This window comes from Oryza sativa, chromosome 3, assembly GCF_034140825.1.
Source record: "Oryza sativa Japonica Group chromosome 3, ASM3414082v1".
Taxonomy (NCBI): Eukaryota; Viridiplantae; Streptophyta; class Magnoliopsida; order Poales; family Poaceae; genus Oryza; species Oryza sativa.
Window position 1 is genome coordinate 26,348,468 of NC_089037.1, and position 22,165 is coordinate 26,370,632.

The 22,165-nt window shown below is 42.6% G+C and overlaps 1 pseudogene; it reads right to left on the minus strand.

The window, feature by feature from the left end:
- Window positions 1-1,069: 1,069 nt before the first annotated feature.
- On the minus strand, window positions 1,070-21,972 carry LOC107280325 (uncharacterized; annotated as a pseudogene).
- Window positions 21,973-22,165: the final 193 nt, after the last annotated feature.

The following is a 22,165-nucleotide window of genomic DNA, read 5'->3' on the forward strand; positions in this document are numbered from 1 at the left end:
CCGGATCTAACGCAGACACTACCAAAGTGGTGCTAATGAGGGGAGGAAGATTTGAGAACCGGCACCTACATATTATTATTTCCAGAAAAAAAACAAAAAAGAGTCAGTTCGACTTAATCGATCCGATTTTTCCATTAAAAAATGAAATTGCATGAAATGAATAACAATTAATTATTGTAACAAATCCAACAGAATCAATATTCTTATCACGGAACAAAATTGCATTTATTCTCATCCATAAATTAACACATCACACAATTACAGAAACTGCAGGTTTGAAATTCCATCACGAATCACACAGCATGGCACCTGTAATACAAACTAAATCTGCAAGACTACCACTCACCAGTGGAGCAATGACCTGAGGTCACGACCCAAGATCATCCACTACTTTTAAGCAGCGTTTGTGCAGGCGGCCAATAACGAATTTTTTTGAGAATTAATATTATTTTTATGGAAAATCGTAAAAGTAGTGGTCAACCGGGGAAAATCGCGAAAATAGGTCCCTGTCGAACGGGTGCAGTTCGATAGGGCGCCTATCGAACGGCCAGAGCGCGACTGGCGACGAGATCGGAAGGCTGCCGTTCGACAGGACCTGTCGAACAGCCCCCGTTCGACAGGCAGGGCTGTCGAACAGCCCCCGTTCGACAGGCTGGGCTGTCGAACTGCCGCAGTTCGACAGGATGTCCGTCGAACTGCCGCAGTTCGACAGGGTCGCGTTCTCCATTTATTTGTAATAAGTTATTTTTTTTAATAATATGTAATTTATTTTAGTGTGTAAGAAAGGAAAATATTTTTGTAATGTTATATGTATGTGATTTAGGGTTTTGATAATGTTTGGTCAGAAATTGTAGTATTTATTTGTTGGTTAAAATATTTGAATTATTTAGTTTCATTATTTGTATATTTGAATGATAATTTGTCATGATTCATTCGAAGGGTATGCTACTGAGTAATTATCCGAAGAAGTTTATGAAATAGTACTGATAGTACTAAGTTAATCGTAAAGTGTTTCTCAAATAGTACGGACAGAACATAAATGACTAAAAGTTTAATACAAATAGATAAGTCAAGGACGATCAGTGCCCTTCGCACGCTTGCTAGGTCCTCCCTTCTTCCTACGCCTAATCTGCTCAGTGGGATATGTCAAATTATCAGGGGGGTGCCTATCTCTAGCTGCCTGCTGTGGTGTCACGTCTGGCCCCTGACCGGCCTCCGTCTCCTGCGTCGGCTGTGTGACCTGAGGTGCTGCGTGCCAGTAATCCATCCCTACTTCCCCCTGGGGAGGATCAGTGGAAAAGAAGTCCTCAATGAATGCTGTGCGAGGGGAGTAAGCAGGCACTCCGTGATGCGTCGACGCCGAACCGTACTCATCGTCTGTTTGTACAAGAGGGAGAAACCAAAAAATATGGCGTAGTTAGTAACGATACATATAATTAGAAACTAAAGCGTGTTATTGTTTAAAATGACTTACATGTGTGCTGTGTGTGGCCCTGCTCTGGCGCACGCGGAGTGATATGAAGTCCCCATGCTGGTGTGTTCAACACGTTGTCCCCCGTTGGCATGTAAGGGAAGTGTGCCGACCCAGATGCTCCCTGCGAGGGGTGAACATAAGGCGGAGTTTGGAATACCTGCGGACGTGGTGGTGCCGTGCTCGACGTGGGTACCCCTGATCCGGCTGACCCCCTGGTGTACTCCGGTGCTGGGGTGTGCTGAAAGGAAGGACGACCGTGAGATGTGTGGGCCGCTTCGTACCCGCGACGTGAAGAGGATGGACCACTCCGATCCACGCTGGAACGTCGGGGTAGTGGTGGTGATGGCCGTCGGCCCGACGTCTGCACCACATCTGCCGCGCTCCGACAGGAGACACGACGTAGTAGTGCGGCAGCACGTGCACGGAAGTTGCGAAGGACACTTGCCACGTCGTCAGACCTGACGACTGGAGGTCTCGCCTCTAGTCTTTGCAGCAGGGTGTCGGACTCCACGTGAACGTGCTCAACAAATTCCGCCTGTTCCACAAATAATCAAGGCAATTAAAATTATTTAACCAGTTGCACATTTATTAAGAGTATTTAACAAGATGCACATTTGTTAGAAATAATGAACCAGTTGCACATCATTTATAAATACTGAACTAGTTCCACATTTATGTAAGAAAAGGAACTAGGTGAACCAATTGCACATTTATTAGACATACTGAACTACTTGCTAACTTTTTAAAAATATTGAACTAGTTGCTCAAATTCCACAAATAAACACGTACCATTGAGTTGTAAGCTGATCTAGGCTGAGGGGCAAACGTGTCAGTAATCGCTGCCTGGTGGGGGACGGTGCTATCTCCTTGTGGAGGAAAACACCTCCATCGTGTAACACTGCGGTACCAACGAAGGTAAGCTCCATAATAACTCCCATCGTCTGGAGGTGTCTGAAGTGCCAAGTTATCAGCTGCGTGCTCCCACTCTTGTACCGTCAGCTGAACTGTGGTCACAATAACTAGCTCGTAGGAAAGCCCGAGCCCCTTTCTGGAGTACCTGCACAACAACAAATTCACACATCAGAAAAAATGTTGTGCAGTGATTTATTTTAAAAAATGTAGGATTAAACAACTGTGATGTGAACTAACCTATGAAGACTATCAGCCAAAGGACGACCATCTCTCGGAGGGAAGTCCTGATACATGCCCAACTGTTTGAGAACCCTGTGGACATTGTGTGGCTCGACGTGCACGTCCACCACGAGGTGACAAGTCGTCCTCCAGAGTTGCATATCTCGCGTGCAAAGATCCGCGAGACCGTGCGGTGCACGATCATTGACATCGTGCTGAGTGTAGGGAGTCCACCGAACACGGTCAGGCGTAAGCTGATCAAAGTCAGCTACAAACTGAGTGTAGACACGACGTGTCGTCCCGCTAACCCACTGCGGCTGTAACAAGTAGTAGTTTTCATCAGTCATATAAGGAAAGTTTGTGAACTAGTATTCATAATGATAACATAAACGAATTTAACAAAAATTACCTCACGGTGTGTCCACAAGGATCCCATAGTGGGACGATCGTCGATGTCATCAACACCAGACCTGTACATCTCTCGCAAACCGTAGTTTGCGTACGAGTCAAGCTGAGGCCTCCCAATGTCGAAGCGCTCGTGCGCCCACAACATAAGTAGCAACGAGCATCCAGGGAGTGAACTTTGCTTGCTGTTCCTCACGCAAGCATCACACAGTCCGGCATATGTCGCCGCAAGTACCGCCGACCCCCAACTGTACTGTGGAATCTCCGCGATAGGTAACTCTGCAATCTGCTCCGCAAAGTGGATGAAGTGCTTGTCCACGGAGTCAGCGTGAGTTCCCGTGAACATCACCCATCCAAACAACCACAACAGGTAAGCGACTAAGTGCCGCTGCACGATCCACTCCTCCTGGTCATCAGGGAAGACATCCTGTCGAAACTGATTCAACCAACTTTTCGTAGGCCCGTGCCCATCTGTGAGATCCTCCAGTGCAACAGGCAGCACACCACCAAAACTGGCCAGAAGGTCATCCGCCCATCCAGCATTCACCATTGTTGGGCCAACTGCTGGCCCAGCTATCGGCAGCCCCAACAAATAAGACACATCCTGCAGAGTGGGCACCATCTCTCCAACTGTGAGGTGGAAAGTGTGGGTCTCAGGCCTCCATCTATCGACAAGAGCACTCATAAGCGCCGCGTCAATGTGGATTCGTTCGGACCTTGCACGTGAAGGCTCGACCAACCGTGCAAACGTCAACAACCCAGCTGCTCTCAGCCTACAACATGACAGAGCGCAAGTTATTAATACATGAAAATATAAACACCTTGTATTAGTAAAAACAATATATTTTCACACACCTTGGAACCCAACGAGGATCAATACGCCAATATTGATCCGGTCCTCGCATCTTTAGCACATTGCAGAAAGTTCCTGTACTAAGACGTCGCGATCGATGGTTCCTATCGATCTCCTTGTCTATCAGCTGCCCATCATTTTGATCAGCCATACCTGCAGATCGAAAACCACATTAGTACAATGCACGTATGGTAACAGTACAATAAATGTATGCAACATAATTCAATTAACAAATTTGCATGCCATTTCAATTTAAAATTACAGTACCAGCACACATAGATACAGATAAGAATAGTTCAATACATTTCAATTTAAAATTACAAGCCCACGACACATATATTACGATATTACAAGTGCAGTGCAGTTCGAAATTTAAATTACAATTCCAATACAAATACATGACGATATTAAAAGTGCAGTGCAGTTCAAAATGAAAATTACAAGGCCATTACAAATAGATTCGGGTAATAAAAGTGCAAGAAAGTTCAAATTAAAATTACAGACGCACTAAACATAAATTGAACGATAACGATCTTCAAAGTAGGGAGTCCACCAAGGATAATAGCGAACTAAGGATTATTTTTCTTCTTCGACTTCCCCTTTGGAACGCGACGAACATCAGCGCCTGTGGCATCTTGCCCTACATTGTACATGCTGCAATCTTTACGGGAATGGTTCTCCCCGCAAAGAATGCAAGCTTTCTTACGACGAGAACGATCTTTCACTTCAGCTTCATCCATAAGGTTCTTGATCCTGCGTGACTGGCGACGACCCTTAGTATCAACTAATAAATTTGAGTCAGGAACCCAATTGGCTTGCCCTGGAGGAGGACGAGTGAAATCACACACGGCACGCCAACCACGCAATTCACCACGCCAAGTTGCCTCCCACGATTCCTTTCTAAAGTAGGGAGAAACAAAAATGTTTCCATCAACACCCCCTTTTGCGGAAGCAGCAAGAACATGGGAACATGGCCGATGTAACAGGTAAGGCTTGTTGCAATTGCATTTGCAAGCGTGATACTCTGGCCACAACGTGCATTCCAATGTGATGTCAGTAGTCCCAATGCCGACACCACTCTTGTCACGAAGTCGTATCTCAAATAACAACTCTCTATTCCCAGCAGGCCACACTCTGTGGATTCCTCCCTTCTTACTTTTCTCATCCATGTACTGTGTAATAGCGGGGCTATACTTAACACTGGGTTTGCTGAGGTTCAGACTAGCCATGGAATACCTTTTACAGAGATACTTCTGTGTACCCCTCGTGATGCCCTCCAGGATAGCAACAAGTGGTAGAGGTCGTGTATTCTTCATAACCCAATTATATACTTCAGCAAGATTTGTTGTCATCACACCATACCTCGATCCATCTGTATCGTACAACAACGACCATTTCTCCCTTGGCTCAAATTCTACCCACTCCGTGAAGCACTTCGTGGCCCTTCCACGCTTCCTGCGCCGAGTAATACTTGGTGCTTCATTAGGAATGGGTTCAAGTCCCTCCGGCTCCTCCTGTCTGGCAACTATGGGTTTTTTCCTAACCTCTTCCATGTGTGTAGTGGTCAAACGATCCAGTTGCTCCCATATGGCATCAAACTTTCTTTGTTGATTCTGCTTGCATAACTTCTTGAACAGGTCCATCAATCTCTTACTCCTGAATTGTCTATAAAAATTAGCCCCAAAATGTCGCATGCACCATCTGCTATGTAAATCTGGCCATGGCACGGACTGTGTGACATCTTCTTGAAGCTTCTGTATCGCGGATAGCAAACCGGCGTGTCGGTCTGCAGAACACACACATTTGGTCTGTTTTCAACAACACACATTTTAATGTGCCGCAAAAACCATAGCCAGCTTGATGTGTTCTCGCTTTCAACAAATGCAAAAGCAACAGGAACGACATGGCTATCCGCGTCAACTCCGATCGCGGTTAGAATTGTTCCTCTGTACTTGCCTGTCATGAAAGTGCCATCAACACAGAGCAAAGGAATGCAATTTTTAAAGGCCTCTATCATGCACCCAAATGACCAGAAAGCCCGACGAAGAACATTCTCCCCATATTCATTCACCTCATCGAGAATAGCCATGTGTGTGCCTGGGTTTCTTGCCTGCATCACCTCCAATAGTGGGGGAAGATTGTGATAAGAATCCTCATAAGTTCCAAACCTCATCTCCAATGCTTTCTGTTTTGCCCTCCAAGCCTTGTCGTACGATATCTCATATCCGTACTCTTTCTCAACGTCATGCATTATGGTGAAAGGGGACAAAGATGTTTTTCTAACCACCTTTGAATATACCATTTGTGCCACAAATGCCGCTGTCAGGTTTCTGTGCACCAGACGGGTATTCTCCAACAAACACGTATGTTGCTCAACCCTCGAAGCTACCCATAAAGTGTCATGTTGTGGCTTGTAACCATGCACTCTCCAAGGACATCCACCCTGTATGCACTTCACGTCATACGTCGTCCTATTTGAAACCTTCACCCTGAACTCACGCTTCTGGACAAATGCCCACCTCTTCACCGCATCTTGTAAGTGACCTTTGTCATGAAACATCTGTCCAACTTTCACCTGCTTACTATCATAACACCAGTGGGCATCTAAACCATCGTTTACCTTCATACGACTCATTGATATGGTCGTCCAATTATCGGGTATGTAAGTTTCGTTGTCCCACAGTGTTGTATCTTCTCCTTCCACTACAAGCGCAATGTATTCCTCGTTTTCCACTTCCATCTGATCCACTACCGCCTCATTCTCCTCCGCTGCATCAACACGCATAGGCGAATCCGGTTCTTCATCGTCCGAGTCGTTGGCCTCACGATTAGTACCACGAACAATGACCTCTCCTTGTGTATTACCCTCTACTACTTCTTCCCCTCGACCTTGCTCAGTCCGCCAAACATTTTCAGCTTGTCCACCTTCCAACGGAGTTTCTTCCACCACGGCATGACTTGACTCCCCCGATCGATCAACACATTTTGTCTTCTGCACCACTATTGCCAGGCTATAGCCTTTCTCCCTTACTTTACTAACAAACTTCCTCCAACTCCCAGTTGACGCAACCTCCACTACTCTCCACTGCCATCCATGTTGACCCCTCACTAGCCACACGGCATTTATGATAAATTTATCGTGCACTGGATCTACCCCAAACATATTATACAACCACCCTAACACGTCGTTCAAACCCATATGCTCCGGTGCATTCAGACTAGTATCATGGAAGGCATATACAGTCAAATCCACCCCGCTATCACATATTTGTATAGGAGCATCGCCATAATACAGACGAATGGGCATATCACCTGACATCCTGATAAAACATGACAAATAGTCTCACGTTTAATCATTTAATCATTCGATAATTACCCTATTACAACTTATACTACATTGCCGTGTACTAATTTACAACTATTAGTAACAAACAACTAGTTTAATAATCCAAATAAAATATAACACCTTTGTACATATTTTAACACACAACATATCAATAATATGTACTAACTAAGAACTAATTTAACCGTACAATTACTTAAATACCTCTACCAACATTTAGCAATAACAAATATGTGCTAACCATACATACTAACATCGAACAATGCGAAACAATTAACAACTCTTAAACCAATTTTTTATTAAACTTTCATATGCATTGTACTTAGGGATTACTAATGTATACCTTAACTTCACTGCTGGAGGGCGTCGCCAACCCTTTCCTCCCGGCCGGCGCCTCCTCTCCGGCCTGCTATCCCCTCCCCTCGCTCCCTCCGGCGCTCACGGCGACGATGTGGCGACTCTCGACGGCGGCTGGCGATGTGGTCCTCAAATAAATCGAACAAGCATCGCGGGCTGGGGAGACGGGGCTTTAAACCGGCCTGTCGAACGCCCATTGTTCGACAGGGTCGGTGGAGGGACCTGTCGAACGCCCCCGGTTCGACAGGCCTGGCGGCGCGGGGTGGTGGGCCCTGTCGAACTCCCTCCGTTCGACGGGCGAGCGTGTCGAACGCCAGCCGTTCGACAGGGCTCTGTCGACTGCCCGTCGTTCGATAGGTGCCCTATCGAATTGCACCCGTTCGACAGGGACCTACTTTCGCGATTTTCCCCGGTTGGCCACTACTTTTGCGATTTTCCATAAAAATAATATTAATCCTCAAAAAAATTCGCCAATAACCTATTTACATAGGTGTTTTCAGACGCGCAGGTAGATAATGGCCTGTAGATATCGCATGATTTGTGCGGGCGGAATACCGACCATCCTTGGGAATTAATTTCCACAGGCTACTCTACCCACCCTTGAAAATGAATTTTTAGTTTTTTGAGATATATATATATATATATATATATATATATATATATATATATATATATATATATATACTCAAAAAATATCTCGTATTTTGGCAGACATCTCTCTTAAGTCACAAGTCACACGCGAATAGGATTCGAACCTAGGACCTATCGTTTAGTGTGTAGGGTCAGTTTGGTTGATGACTTGAGTTATGTGCCTGAAAAAAAAGGTGCCTGTGTGGAAAGAAAATTTGTGTTGAGTTCTACCTGGCCAGGCATGTCGAAAATTTATTGTTTGGTTGTAATCCAAGCCTGAGTAAATATATTAAACATAAAAAGTACACTTGTGTGAGTTAGGATGATTACAAGTATTGGTAGTAGTCACATCAATGAAGAATCTATGAAGGAGAAGCAGGCATGCACCGTGCCTAAGTCAGGCATTCATTTTCGGTGGCCTAAGTCAGGCAAGTCTTCAGGGAGACAACCAAACATAGCTGTATGTTGCTCAGGCTTGCTACAGGCCAGGCAAATCTCCATCAAAGTAGCAACCAAACAGACCCGTAGTCCCCTTGCCATCTCACATATGAAGCACTTCGTGAATATGAGTTGGATGCTATTCTTTATTTACTCCACTTCTCATAAAACTTGCAAGACATATTTTACACTCTAAATAATATCAAATAAAAAAGTCATCAACTAAAAATTTGTAAACCGCGCCGAGCTCTACAACTTTGATATAAAGCATATCTCCAATCAAGCTCATTTGAAAAAAAAATGTTGCTTTATTAAATATACTAGACAAAATGCATGTGCGTTGCAACGGGAGAATACTATTTTAATCTTATTATTGTTATACGGTTTAGCTGGGATGAAATACACTATGTGAATTCGCTTGAATATTTTTTTAAGAAAATCATGAGCTGCAATTAGGAGCCCGATTTTTATCTCAAATTATTATGCATGTTTTTTTAAAGAAATTTCTTATACGACTTCTTTTGTATTTCCGAAAGCAAACGAACTTAGAATCCGACTCATACACAGATCTATATTTCTAAAAGCGAACAAACTTAATTAAAAACCGACTCAAATAAAGATGACGTACCAAAAAACCGGTAAAAATATCTTCGATTTTTATAATAGTAGAGATAGAGAAGAGATGGGATAGAGAAGTAGAGAAGAGATAGAGATATAGATATAGAGATCAATTTTAATTAGTTATACAATCATCAAGATTCAAGATGTTGTACGTACACTTTTGCAAGGCATACTTCACCGACATGTTTATCACTAAGAATAATATATGCTATTCAGATAATTTCCTCAACTAATCAAAGAGCAGCCATATGTTCACCTGTGATCGATATGCGTACTCCTCGCTCGTGCGTGATGATTTGTCTCGAAGATGACTCGGCCAGAACTTAAACGGGCTGGATTAGCTTTTACTACTTTGATCAGTCCGATTTGGTCCCATGCCGAAACCACCACAATCTTGTCCAGGATGATGGAGTGATTGTGTATTCCTGTGCGGGGCGGATTCGCGTGGAAACGGAGCCGATCCCGTGTGAGGCTGCGACCTAGCGCTAGTGTCTGACAAAAAACATACGAAAGAGAAATAGGACAAACTCAAAACCTAATCAAACACAGATGACGTACCAAAATTCTGGCAAAAACATCTTTAATTTTTATAATAAGTAAAGGTATCATATAGTTTCTAACGAATATTTTCTCCCCTAAACGATCTCCAATGAAAAAAAAAGATCAAACATAAAGTCGTAGATGTCGTTGAGCTCTACAATTTTAATATAGAATATGTCTCTATACAAGGTCGTTTAAAAAAATTAAAAGAAAGCAATTCAACAATAGATCTGGGAATAAAAAACGAATAGAACATTTTAACTATAAAAATAAATATGAGATAGAAAAACAAACATTCGAACCCCCTAAACGATCTGAAATAAACAAACTTTCATCTACAAAGTTGTAGATCAAATCAAGGGCTACAGTTTTCATACAAAGTATGTCATCATCCGACTTCATTTGAAAGTTATGATTTTCTTTTATATTTTAGTACTAGTACTACTCTCATTTTTAAAGGCGGTTTTCATACGTAGAACCACATGCAACAATTGAATATTTGAACCCTAAATAATCTCAAATGAAAAAACTTTCAATAGCAAAGATGTAGGTCTCATCTAGAGCAACAATTTTCATATAAAGTTCATCTTCATCCATGTCACACCCCACCTTGGCACCGCCGTACAGATAACGCCAAGGAGGGTACGCCATTGGGGAACAACGAATTGTCTCATGCATAACCGCGATGCCAATATCAGTCCCAGGTTACATATGCTTACCCACGGTAACAAAATGAACTCGACGCCCCACCATGGCCGCTGCTTGTTGCCCGAGCTCTGTTGCCCACCAACATTCGCGCCCACGAGCCTCGCCACCACCAAATCCACTGCCTGTGAGCCTAGCTCACCTCTGCTAGATCCGCCGCCCACATGCCTCCAACCACCGGATCCACCGCCCAGGTGCCTAGACAAGCTCCTCATACGGATTTGCCACTCCCAAGCCCACCAGCGACGGATCCACCACCCCCGTATTGGTGTGTTGCAGCCGTCGTCATCAGAGATGTCATCGCTGTCAACGTCGTGGTCGTCGTTGCTGAGAGCACCATGGTGGAGGTAGGAGGGTAGAGGGGGGTAGGGATGGAGAGGGAGTAGGGATGGAGAGGGAGAGAGGAGTGGTAATGGTGAGAAGGAGGAGAGACTTGGGGAGAAGATAGACTTAGCTGGCTCTCGCATCTAGGAGACTCTGCGATTTAATATCCTTGAGTATCTACAACGTTATCATCATCAGAATTCCATTTAAAATTATTTTCATCCAATGCTTCACCACTATCGTTTTGATAATCGGGATGAGAGGGATCATACTCCCAATCATATAAATTCCATTCACCAGGAAACATTTGACAATAAAGATGATAGTTAACATCCTGTAAGATCCAAGGCCCACGAGCTTGTAAGATCCATGGCCCACGAGCTTGTTTTCCACCGTTCAAACGTAGCAACAGAGGCATAAGGTTGTTCTGGGGCTTCAGTAACCACTCAAAATGACCACATGATTCATTGAGGATCCAAATCGAAAGACGTTGGTCAAATTCAAGTGATGCGAGGTACACCCCTTTCTCTTTTCAAATTAAAAAATTTGGTTTAAACTTCTTGTAGTAAACTGTGGGATGTTTAATTACTTGATATTTTCCATCAGACAGAGATATCCTGCAAAGAAACATTACCCGACTTTTAGAAATTATTAGTTAGTAAGTAAATACTTGTCACATGACATGTGTTCACATAAAGTACTCCCCTCCAATAAACGTGCCCGCGTTGAATCCACGGCCATGGCTGCCTCTGGGCATCGGCAATGACCGGACGAGGATGGCAGGGATGACTTGGTCATCGAGCGACAAGGATGACGCAGCCGCCAGCGACGATAGAGATAGAGAGATAGATAGAGAGAGTGGAGGTTGTGGCTGGATATGGATAGAGAGAGGAGAGGTAGTGCCGTAGTGGCCTTATCCTCTCCTCCTTGTGGATCTGAGCCCCGCTAGCCAAAAATATTTTCTCCTACCCGCCGGCTCGACCCGACTCGATTTTTATGGGGCCGGCTTTTTAAAATTGGCATATATAATAATATTATATGTGCCTTTTTTTTAATAAACCAACATCTATAATATATTAAAAGTGTTCGTTTTTTTTAAAAAAAAGGACTTATAGCATTGGTGCCGGTTTTCTCTAAAACCTACATTTATAGTTGCTTAAAGGTGGCGGTTTTCTTTTTTCATCCTTTGAAGGTAGGAAAAGCACTGTAGATGTTAGTTTTACCTATTCCGACATCTATAGTGTCGTATCCTTTGTTACTTTCTATAGTAATGATATCGTTCTCAAGATGTTCCACTTATAAAAAAAACTTAATCGAGTCTATCGCCATGTCATTAGCCACTCCATATAAAACTTAATCGAGTCTATCGCTATAGCCACTCCATATAGTCCATGTGGCTAAAACTACTGCTGCATCGTCATGTTTACCATAAAACCACCTATAAAACCACTGTATGAGGTTATTTAAACCGTTTTCTATATTTTAGGGAATAAAATATCCGGTTTCATACTAGAGGGTTTAAGTAAACCAACCTCAATACTTCAAAGGATGAAGTAGACTTTATCATATTTTTCTGTGTTTGTTCTTTTCTTTTCATCAAACAGAGCGGACATGTTGACATGGTACGCGGTGTCATCCACTAAACAGAAAAGAAATTCAAGTTGCCGCCAAAAGAAACTAAGAAATGAACCTGACAGTGAAAAAGGATGTGGAAACCAAACGAAACTAAACAAGGGAGCAAAGGACAGAATCGAGGAGCTGGAACTGAAATAACTGCTACTGAAAGAAAAAAAAAACACCAGAGTTATTTGACAACTGACAAAACACGATTACAATGAGGATGGTGATCGAAAACCACTTTCTTTAAGAGGATAGATTCCACTAAACTACAAGGACACAGCTAGCACGATTAAAGATAGATTGGGCGGAGCCCAGGATACAAGAACCAAATAATAGCATGGAAAAATCGATTTACTAAACTACATTAATGAAAAGGGCCACGGTTGCTCAAGTAGAACTGATCAGGCATATGATCACCAGCCCCAGCTAACAATTCTTCCAAGGAGCAAATCAGGTAGAAGCCGGCGGAGTTGGCGAGTCGGCAGGGCTAGCCTCGACCCGGACCCTGCTTTCGAGCAACCGCTGAGGAGGCATTGAGGGCATCTTGCTACGTTGCTCCATACCTATACAGAAAACGATGCACGCTTGGTCGCATTAACAGAGAACCAAAAGAAAGGAGACTACCTTCAAGATTAAAGTTTCCAAAAGAGAGAAAGAAAGAAAGAAAAAAGGGGAGGGGGAAAAGGCGATAAAGATATCGATGCAAGGACCGAATGAATATACTCACGATCAATAAAGGGGGGGTAATATGTGGAAATAATTTTACGTGCGTACCTTCACATGCGTCGACGACAACCTGGGCATTTATAAGATCCTGACCCTGGCAAATACTACTGGAATAGAAATCAGCCATATCCTGTAGGGATAAACCGTTATCAAAGAATGACCGTTCATCCTTCAAACCGCAGAGACACTCTAGATCGTTTAAAATCGCCATGTCAATGACATGCACAGCAAAAATGCAACAATCGATGCTAGGCATTGTGTTTGGGAAGCAAGCATTCTCCATTTCGAAAGACATATCCATGCTGTCGCATAAAACTGTCTGCGCCACCACCACGTCTTCGGAGTGTGCGATATCAAGCAAAATAATCCATATGCACATGAGGAGTGCAAGTGCCCCATTATATTAATACGGGATAATTAACACACGAGAAGTTATACGAGCAACGAGAATATGAGGATATAGAGATATATAGATACATAATGAGGTGGAGGCGTGGAGTTAGGTGTGGCTATGTGAATTTCACTGGTCATTGAGGCATGCATGTGGTGCTTGGTTGTTGAAGGCATCAGGCATGCATGCATTATATGGCAACAACTCAAAAAGCATGAAGTGTGAAGAGTAACAGCAACTTAGCATGCAGACCGGGTGCATTTTCAGGTGGTTTACACCGAAAATGGTTGCGTCGGCAGTGATCGCTCACCACTTTAGAACATGTAAACAGAAGTGTGATTAGTAGCAGCAACTTAGCATGCGGATCAGGTGCATTTTCAGGTGGTTTATACCGAAAATGGTTGCGTCTGCTGTGATCGATCACCACTTTAGAACATATAAACAGTACCAGTTCGTACCTTTATTACTGTCGGATCTGATGCAGGCACTACCAAAGTGGTGCTAATGAGGACACGAGGATTTGAGAACCGGCACCTACATATTTTGATTCCACAAGAAAAAAAACAAAAAAGAGTCAGCTCGACTTAATCGAGCCGATTTTTCCATTAAAAAATGCACGAAATGACAATTAGTTATTGTAACAAATCCAACATAATCAATATGCTCATCACGGAACAAAATTGCAGTTATTGTCATCCATAAATTAACACACCACACAATTACAGAAACTACAAGTCACAAATTCCATCACGAATCACACAGCATGGCACCTTAAAAAAATTGAAAAATATGCATTATTTCTATTTTTTTAATTATATACTTCTTTTTAAGCAGAATTGTGAAAATATGCCTGTACCGCCAGGTGGAAACGCGGGACAGAGTGTTTGGAGCGGCGTAAAAATGTGGACCACCGCTTGGGTCCCGGGCTGGCTGTCTGTTCGGCACCGCATAGTTCCTTGGGCTGGCAATGTGACACCGGCCAAGATGCAAATAAATACTATGTGCATGCATGAGGTATACGTGAGATATATGCATGCATGTGTGAGGCTATGTCGCGCGCAGCCATCTCGCGGCATTACTCAGCCGGCTCGCGATGCCGCATGCGCGGCTGACCCGCGGGACTGCAGTGCCGCACGGCCAAGCCATGGACCAATGCAACACGGTACCGTTCGTCCACGACACCGGATTGTCCCAGCAGACGGTCCCGTACCTTCACATTGCGCCAAACAATCGTGTTACCATTTCGTGGCACACGTATATTTTTATATTTTTTTCCAAAGCATGTATATAACTGTAAAAATGCTAAAAATAAAATATATTTTCATTTTTGTTTCTAATACAAACTGAATCTGAATCTGCAAGACTACAACTCAACAGTGGAGCAATGGCCTGAGGTCACGACCCAAGATCATCCACTACTTTTAAGAAGCGTTTGTGCATACGGCCAATAACCCATTTACACAGGTGTTTTCAGACATGCATGTAGCTATGGTATGTAGATATCACATGATTTGTGCGGGCGGAATACCGACCATCCTTGGAAATTTTCACGGGTGACTCTCTTAAGTACTTACCCGTGAAAATGAATTTTTAGTTTTTGATCTCTATAGGGAAAAAAACTCAAAAAAAAATCTCGTATTTTAGCAGGCATCTCTCTTATGTCACAAGTCACATGATTTCACACATGAATAGGATTCGAACCTAAGTCCTATCATTTAGTGCATAGTCTCCTTACCATCTCACATATGAAGCACTTCTGACTATGAGTTGAATGCTATTCTTTTTTACTCTACCTCTCATAAAACTTGCAACATATATTTTACACTCTAAATAATATAAAATGAAAAAGTCATCAACTAAAAAGTTGTAAACCACACCGAGCTCTACAACTTTAATATAAAGCATATCTCCATTCAAGCTCATTTGAAAAAAAAATAATTTTTTTTATAAACATATATACCAGAGAGTTTCTAATGAATATTTGCTCCCCTAAGCAATCTCAATTGAAAAAAAAGTTCAAATATAAAGTTATAGATATCATTGAGCTCTACAATTTTAATATAGAATATGTCCCTATCCAAGGTCGTTTAAAAAACTAAAAGAAACAAATTCAAAAATAGATCTGAGAACAAAAAACGAATAGAACATTTTAACTACAAAGTTGTAAATCTCGTCAAGGGCTACAATTTTCATATATAATACGTATCTGTCAGGGTTATGGATACCACATATCTAATAGTAGTTGACTAAATCTCGGCAAGACCCACCACATACCATGTTTTATACGGAAACTGACCTTGGATATGGAGAGAGTTCCGGATAAGGAAAGACAACCAGAGTTCTACATGGAAACGACAAGGACTACTCGGATTGTATCCATATTGGTTTTCCTAGTTCTACTTGGACAAGGGGACACCTATGGGTATAAATACAAGACCCCCTAGGAGGAGAGGGGACACACCCACCATAGAATACACGGAACAATAGATCAAGACACAAGATCAACATACAAGCCAACATACGCCAAGACAAGACGCCGGATATCGACTTCAGGGATAAGCACGGCTAGTCCCCTACGGTGTCTCCGGATACTGTCAGGAGAGACGAAAGCGCTATCTCTAATCTCGCCGGGCACGGATTCGAGGAGGAAGACTACCCTGTTGTCGATTACGAGTCAGAACTTCAGACCGCCATGTCGACAACAGTTAGATAGGCTACCCCAAATATTATACTGGTGTGATTATGGTGAATAAGAGCAATACCGGCTTCGGCCAACAGGATGTAGGGTTATTACCTAACAATTCAGGGGCCCGAACCTGTATAAAAATCATCGTCTCTGTCTCTTTTACCTCAGTCTCACGTATATCCTAGTACCAACGATCCCCATACTATGCAAATACCGGAATCGCGACATCAAACGTCGACAGTATCCATCTGCGGTCGTTTACAAATAAAAGAAAAATAAATATGAGATAGAAAAACAAATACTTGAATCCGTAAACAATCTCAAATAAACAAACTTTCATCTACAAAGTTGTAGATCAATTTTTTCATACAAAGTATGTCATCATCCGACTTCATTTAAAAGAGTTATGATTTTCTTTTATATTTAAGTACTACTACTGCTCTCATTTTTAAAGGCGGTTTTCATACGTAGAACCACATGCAACAATTGAATATTTGAATACTAAATAATCTCAAATGAAAAAACTTTCTACAGCAAAGATGTAGATCTATTCTAGAGCTACAATTTTCATATAAAGTTCGTCTTCATCCATGTCACACCCCACCTTGACACCACCATATAGACAATGCAAATGAGGGTACGCCATTGGGGAATGGTGAACTGTCTCGTGCATAACCGTGATGCCGATATCAGTCCTAGGATACTATGCTTACCTGCAGTAACAAAATGAACCCAACGCCCCACCAAGGCTGCTTGTTGCCTGAACTCCGTCACCCGCTAGCATTCATGCCCGAGCTCAATAGCAGGATATATGCCCCGCGAGCCTCACCACCGCCGGATCCACTGCCTGTGAGCCTAGCTCTCCCCTGCTAGATCCACCACCTATGTGCCCCCCACCGCCGGATCCACCGTCCGAATGCCTGGACAAGCTCCTCCTGTGAATTTGCCACTCCCGAACCTACCAGCGGCGGATCCACCACCCCCGTATTGGCGTGTTGCAGTCGTCGCTGTCACATATGCCATCGCCATCGCCATCGCCGCCGTGGCACCATTGCTGAGAGCACTGCGGTGGAGGTAGGAGGCTAGAGGGAGTAGGGACGGAGAGAGAGAGAGGGGAGTGGTAAAGGTGAGAAGGAGGAGAGACTTGGGGAGAAGATAGATTTAGCTGGCTCTCGCATCTAGGAGACTGCGATTTAGTATCGTGTTTTTTTTCTCATGTAGAGCGTTTTAGCGGCTGCCAATGAAAATCAAATTTTACTGGCAGTTTGTGATCGGAAACCCCTTCAATGCATTTTCACAAGTACATGTTTTTAAATCCGATAGTAGAAATAAATGGGTGGTGTCCCCAAAAATGGTTTTCTAGTGGCGTGAGGCATATCACAGAAGGGTAAATTTCACTTGACCACTGGTATTGTGGTCTATTTGCATAAAACCACATGGTTTTTGGTACGTGGCACATAACCCTAGGCATTATGATAATAAAGTTTCAAGAAATCACACTATTGATCATTTTGACTTTAATCTACCTCACTTTTCAGTTTACGATCACATCTCGAATTTACGAATTCTTTATCTATTATACAAATGTTACATACATATAAATATAAATATGGTATTTTATAATTTTGATATAGGAGTACGTCAAATTGATTAACGGTTTTGTGAAATTTTATGACCACAATAACTAGGGTTATATGCCACATGTCGAGATCCATGTGGTTTTGTGTAACCTGAACTATAATAGGTGGGGTTTTATGAAATTTACTCTGATAAATTTATATAACATGCTAATGATGGAATTTGTTGGGCCCTTTAGTCACAAAAGCTAGCTTATTAGAATTAAAAAAAAGAGTATATTATCCCTCCCTCGATGATGAGGTAAACTAGGTGTGTTGAAAGTTTTGGCTTGTTCGCTTGAGCTACATTGCAGCCAGTTGTGGCTGGCTGCAGTACGGTACAAGCCAATACAAATTTTACTGCATTTGATGTAGCTGGTGTGGCTGTATATATAGAAGCAGCCATATCCATCGAACACACCTGGAGAATACCACACTCATGGAGTCAAGTAGATCATCTTATGCATCAACCGTAGAAATTAGATTTTTCTCTTTTTATACCACTCGTGAATATGAGTCATCTATTGTAGTAGATGTAATGGACCAGATCTGTTACTACCGCTCATGTTAGATTGGGTAGTGATGTAGTAGAAGAGTGAAGTACATTGACGGTCCTATACTTGTACGTGTGTGTCATCTAGATTACTTGTACGGGTGTATCATCTAGATTCCTAAACTCACAAAATGTATTTTTAGGTCTCTGGATTTATCTTAGGTGTGTCATATAGGTCCAGACGGATTCTAAACCATTCCAATGCTCTGATGTGATATTCTATGGTGACGTCTGTGTGTTAGTGAGTGCCACCATGTCAATCACATATATGAAGAGTGGGATTGAGAATTTTCTAATCAAGGTATTACAGAAAGTTAAACTATCCAGACTGTATCCCTGGTATCATCCTTCAATACGTTTGCTACTTTGGGGATAGTAGATAATATAGTTATCATGCCGATGCATTCCCAAGGCAACATATAATGCTTTCGTTAATTTTTTTTAGTGGTTTATAGTAAGCTTTCCTGCAGTTGAGTAGTTAGGAAAAAAATATCGGGCTCCTGAAAATCTGAATTTGAAATCACTGATGGAATCATTTTGTTCTATGACTTCTATCAGCTAGCCAAATTTTCTTCAGGATGTTGTCATGCATGATTTTACCGCATCTTGTTATTTATGGTTCTCAATAGAAATGATTTTGACTTTCAGTAGTGTGTGATTTGGCCTTCAGGATCTTGTACATATAGTAATTTTGGATCAGCAATTCGTCCACTCTAACTTTATTTAATGTATGTATGGTGAAGGAAATATGGAGTTAGACCAGAAAAGTTCATGAAGCTGGAAGCAGTTTGTTTCTCGCTTTTCAAATGAAGCGGCTGGTTTATCATCATGAAGAGGAAAATATATACATTGCCTTTTGAGAATTATGTGTCATGAAGCTGGAAGAAAAAAAAATGGTGTTCGTATTTAGTATTGTACCTGTTCTGTCCCTGAAAAATGAAGTGTTAAACGCATGTTAATTCTCACATCCTATACGGCTATATGTTGAGTTCTTATTTAGTATTGTACTTACCTATTAAATCCCTGGAAGCTGTATTAATGAACACATGTTAATCCTGATATATCCTATGTGTGGATTTGTTTTAGGCCTATAGTTGTTAGATCCGATTATTTACCAATATTAGTGCTTGTGGTTTTGGTTTTGTTTGGCTTTGCTATTGTTATTTGGGCACACTCTTATGCGGGCTAACCCACGGTGACCGTGGTGCACACTGAATTCGGGGGAAGGAGGGGTGGCACTACTCTGCCTGTGCAACGGCAGACTATGGCCACGAGCACAAGATTATGCCAGCGGCTGTTCCTCCTGCTTCAACAACTTGTGATGGAACGAAATTATTGGACCTGCAAAGCTGGCATGCTTGGCCAATGATACGATCACGACGACTAAATTGCCCTTCCACTTAAGCAAATGACTGAGGACCAACAAAATCAACAGTGAGATCTATTCCTACTCAGCGGCGAAGGTATTGCGGTGGGGTTGCCAGAGTCGAGCCATCGTCCACGGGTTTATGCTCTGTCTTAATACCCTAAATATTTGAGCTCTAATTTTCCTAGTTCCTAAGAGAATGGAGCCAATCCACTGATAATACAATTCAGTCACGTATTATGTTCTTTGAAAAAAAAATCAGCCACTTATTAAAATCGAATCATCTAGCCAAGATGAACAAGAAGCCGGATGATTGCTTTTACATATATTGGTTCCTTATGTATTAGCTATAATAAAGGCATATACTTTTTTTTCGTGGACGTGGCTTATTGGCTTGTCTCCTCTTTCTCAAATCCTGGCTTAATTCGCCCTTGTTCCTACTAAAATATTGCCACCCCTAGTGGGAGGTATTGTAAAATGACTATAGAAAATTGACGTTCACAATCAACCGTCAGTTGACATGGCTAACTTATGCAACAAAATATTATAGCAGCAACAAGACAATATGATATGTATAACTTAGAATCATTACTTGAGATAACAAACCAAAAACCTACACCAAATGACAGCTTTGCATGCTAATCTTGATTGAGTTATCTAGTTTCTGAGAAATTGTCCATCCAACATGGTGTGTATGGAAATGACCGGTTTATATTTCCATTTCGAACGAAGTACTCACGATGTTTCGGGCATAAATTTCCCAAATATTGGAGCTTTGTGCTATTCCAATGATATGCCAATCCTTTCGAGGAACTAAAAAAACCATCTCTTTATATGGATGAAAGCCGAGGAAATCAAGACTGCCACTTTTATAGTTCTCAAAACATTCTTGAGTGTCTACAACACTATCATCGTCAAAATTCCATTTAAAATTATTTTCATCCAATGCTTCATCACTATCGTCGTCATCACTATCGCTTTGATAATCAGGATGAGAGGGATCATACTCCCAATCATATAAATTCCATTCACCAGGAAACTTTTGACAGTAAAGATGATAGTTAACATTCTGTAAAATCCATGGCCGGCGAGCTTGTTTTCCACAGTTCAAACGTAGCAACAAAGGCATAAGGTTGTTCTGGTGCTTCGGTAACCACTCAAAATGACCACATGATTCATTAAGGACCCAAATTGAAAGATTATGGTCAAATTCAAGTGACGCGAGGTACACCCCTTTCTCTGATTTTCCAATTAAAAAATTTGGTTTAAACTTCTTGTAGTAAACTGTGGGATGTTTAATTACTTGATATTTTCCATCAGACAGAGATATCCTGCAAAGAACAAAGATATAGAGATGCACACATTACCAGACATAAAAAAGATTTCAACTTGTAAGGATTTGAAATTTACAAAATTAGTAAACAAATAGTGTAAAGAGATCAAACCTCATTACATGGCATGTGTTCACATAAAGTACTCCCCTCCAATAAGCATGTCCGTGTTGAATCCACGGCCATGGCTGCCTCTGTGCATCGGCATGTGTTCCTGTGGCATCCCCTTCTCTGGTGAAAGATCTCTCGTCCCATTGGCCTGTGGCCGAGGAGAAGACACGTAGGACGAGGGACGATGGTGGCCATTCCGATTCCTTCAAGACGGGATCCATCCGGTCGACGTAGTCCGTCGTCCCACCGTATGGGATCTTGAACACCTCGTAGTGCAGCGATATGGTGGGGTCGAAGATGATGAATTCGTTATAAAACAATCCTTGAGGCACGGTGAAGTGGCGTGGCAATGGTGGCAAGCGCGCCCATCTCCGAGTGGCCGGGTTCACCACGACGCCGGGGAGCATGAGGAGGCCGTTGCAGTGGCCTGTTATGGCGTAGATGCTGTGGAGATCTATTTTGATGGGCAAGAAGTCGAGCTTGCCGCTGATCGTCGACGGTGAGGTCGATGAGGTTGGGCGGGAGAAGAAGTCCGGAAACCTAAGGCCCCAGAAGTCGATAAATATGACAGCGAGCGACAGCGGGAGGAGGTCCGCACGTAGCAGCCGGCGGGAGTCAATGGTAGAACGCCAGTCCGTGCAAACGCACCGCGACGCCGCGAGGCTGCGCGGGGGCAGGCGGCGAGGATCTCGGCGAGGATTTCCTCCGGTAGCAGCAGCACCACCTCGTCGGCCGGTTGATCCTCCTCCATCATCTCCACGTACGTATTGGTGGAACGGGTCGACGGACAGCAACTCCTTTTTTATTACATTACAATGATCGACTAGCTAGGCATGTAAAAATACAGGCTAACACATATATATGAGACTTCGATTCGGACTGGGATCATGCAGTACGTACGTATACTACTACAACTCGCATCGTATAGAGGTATAACCCATACG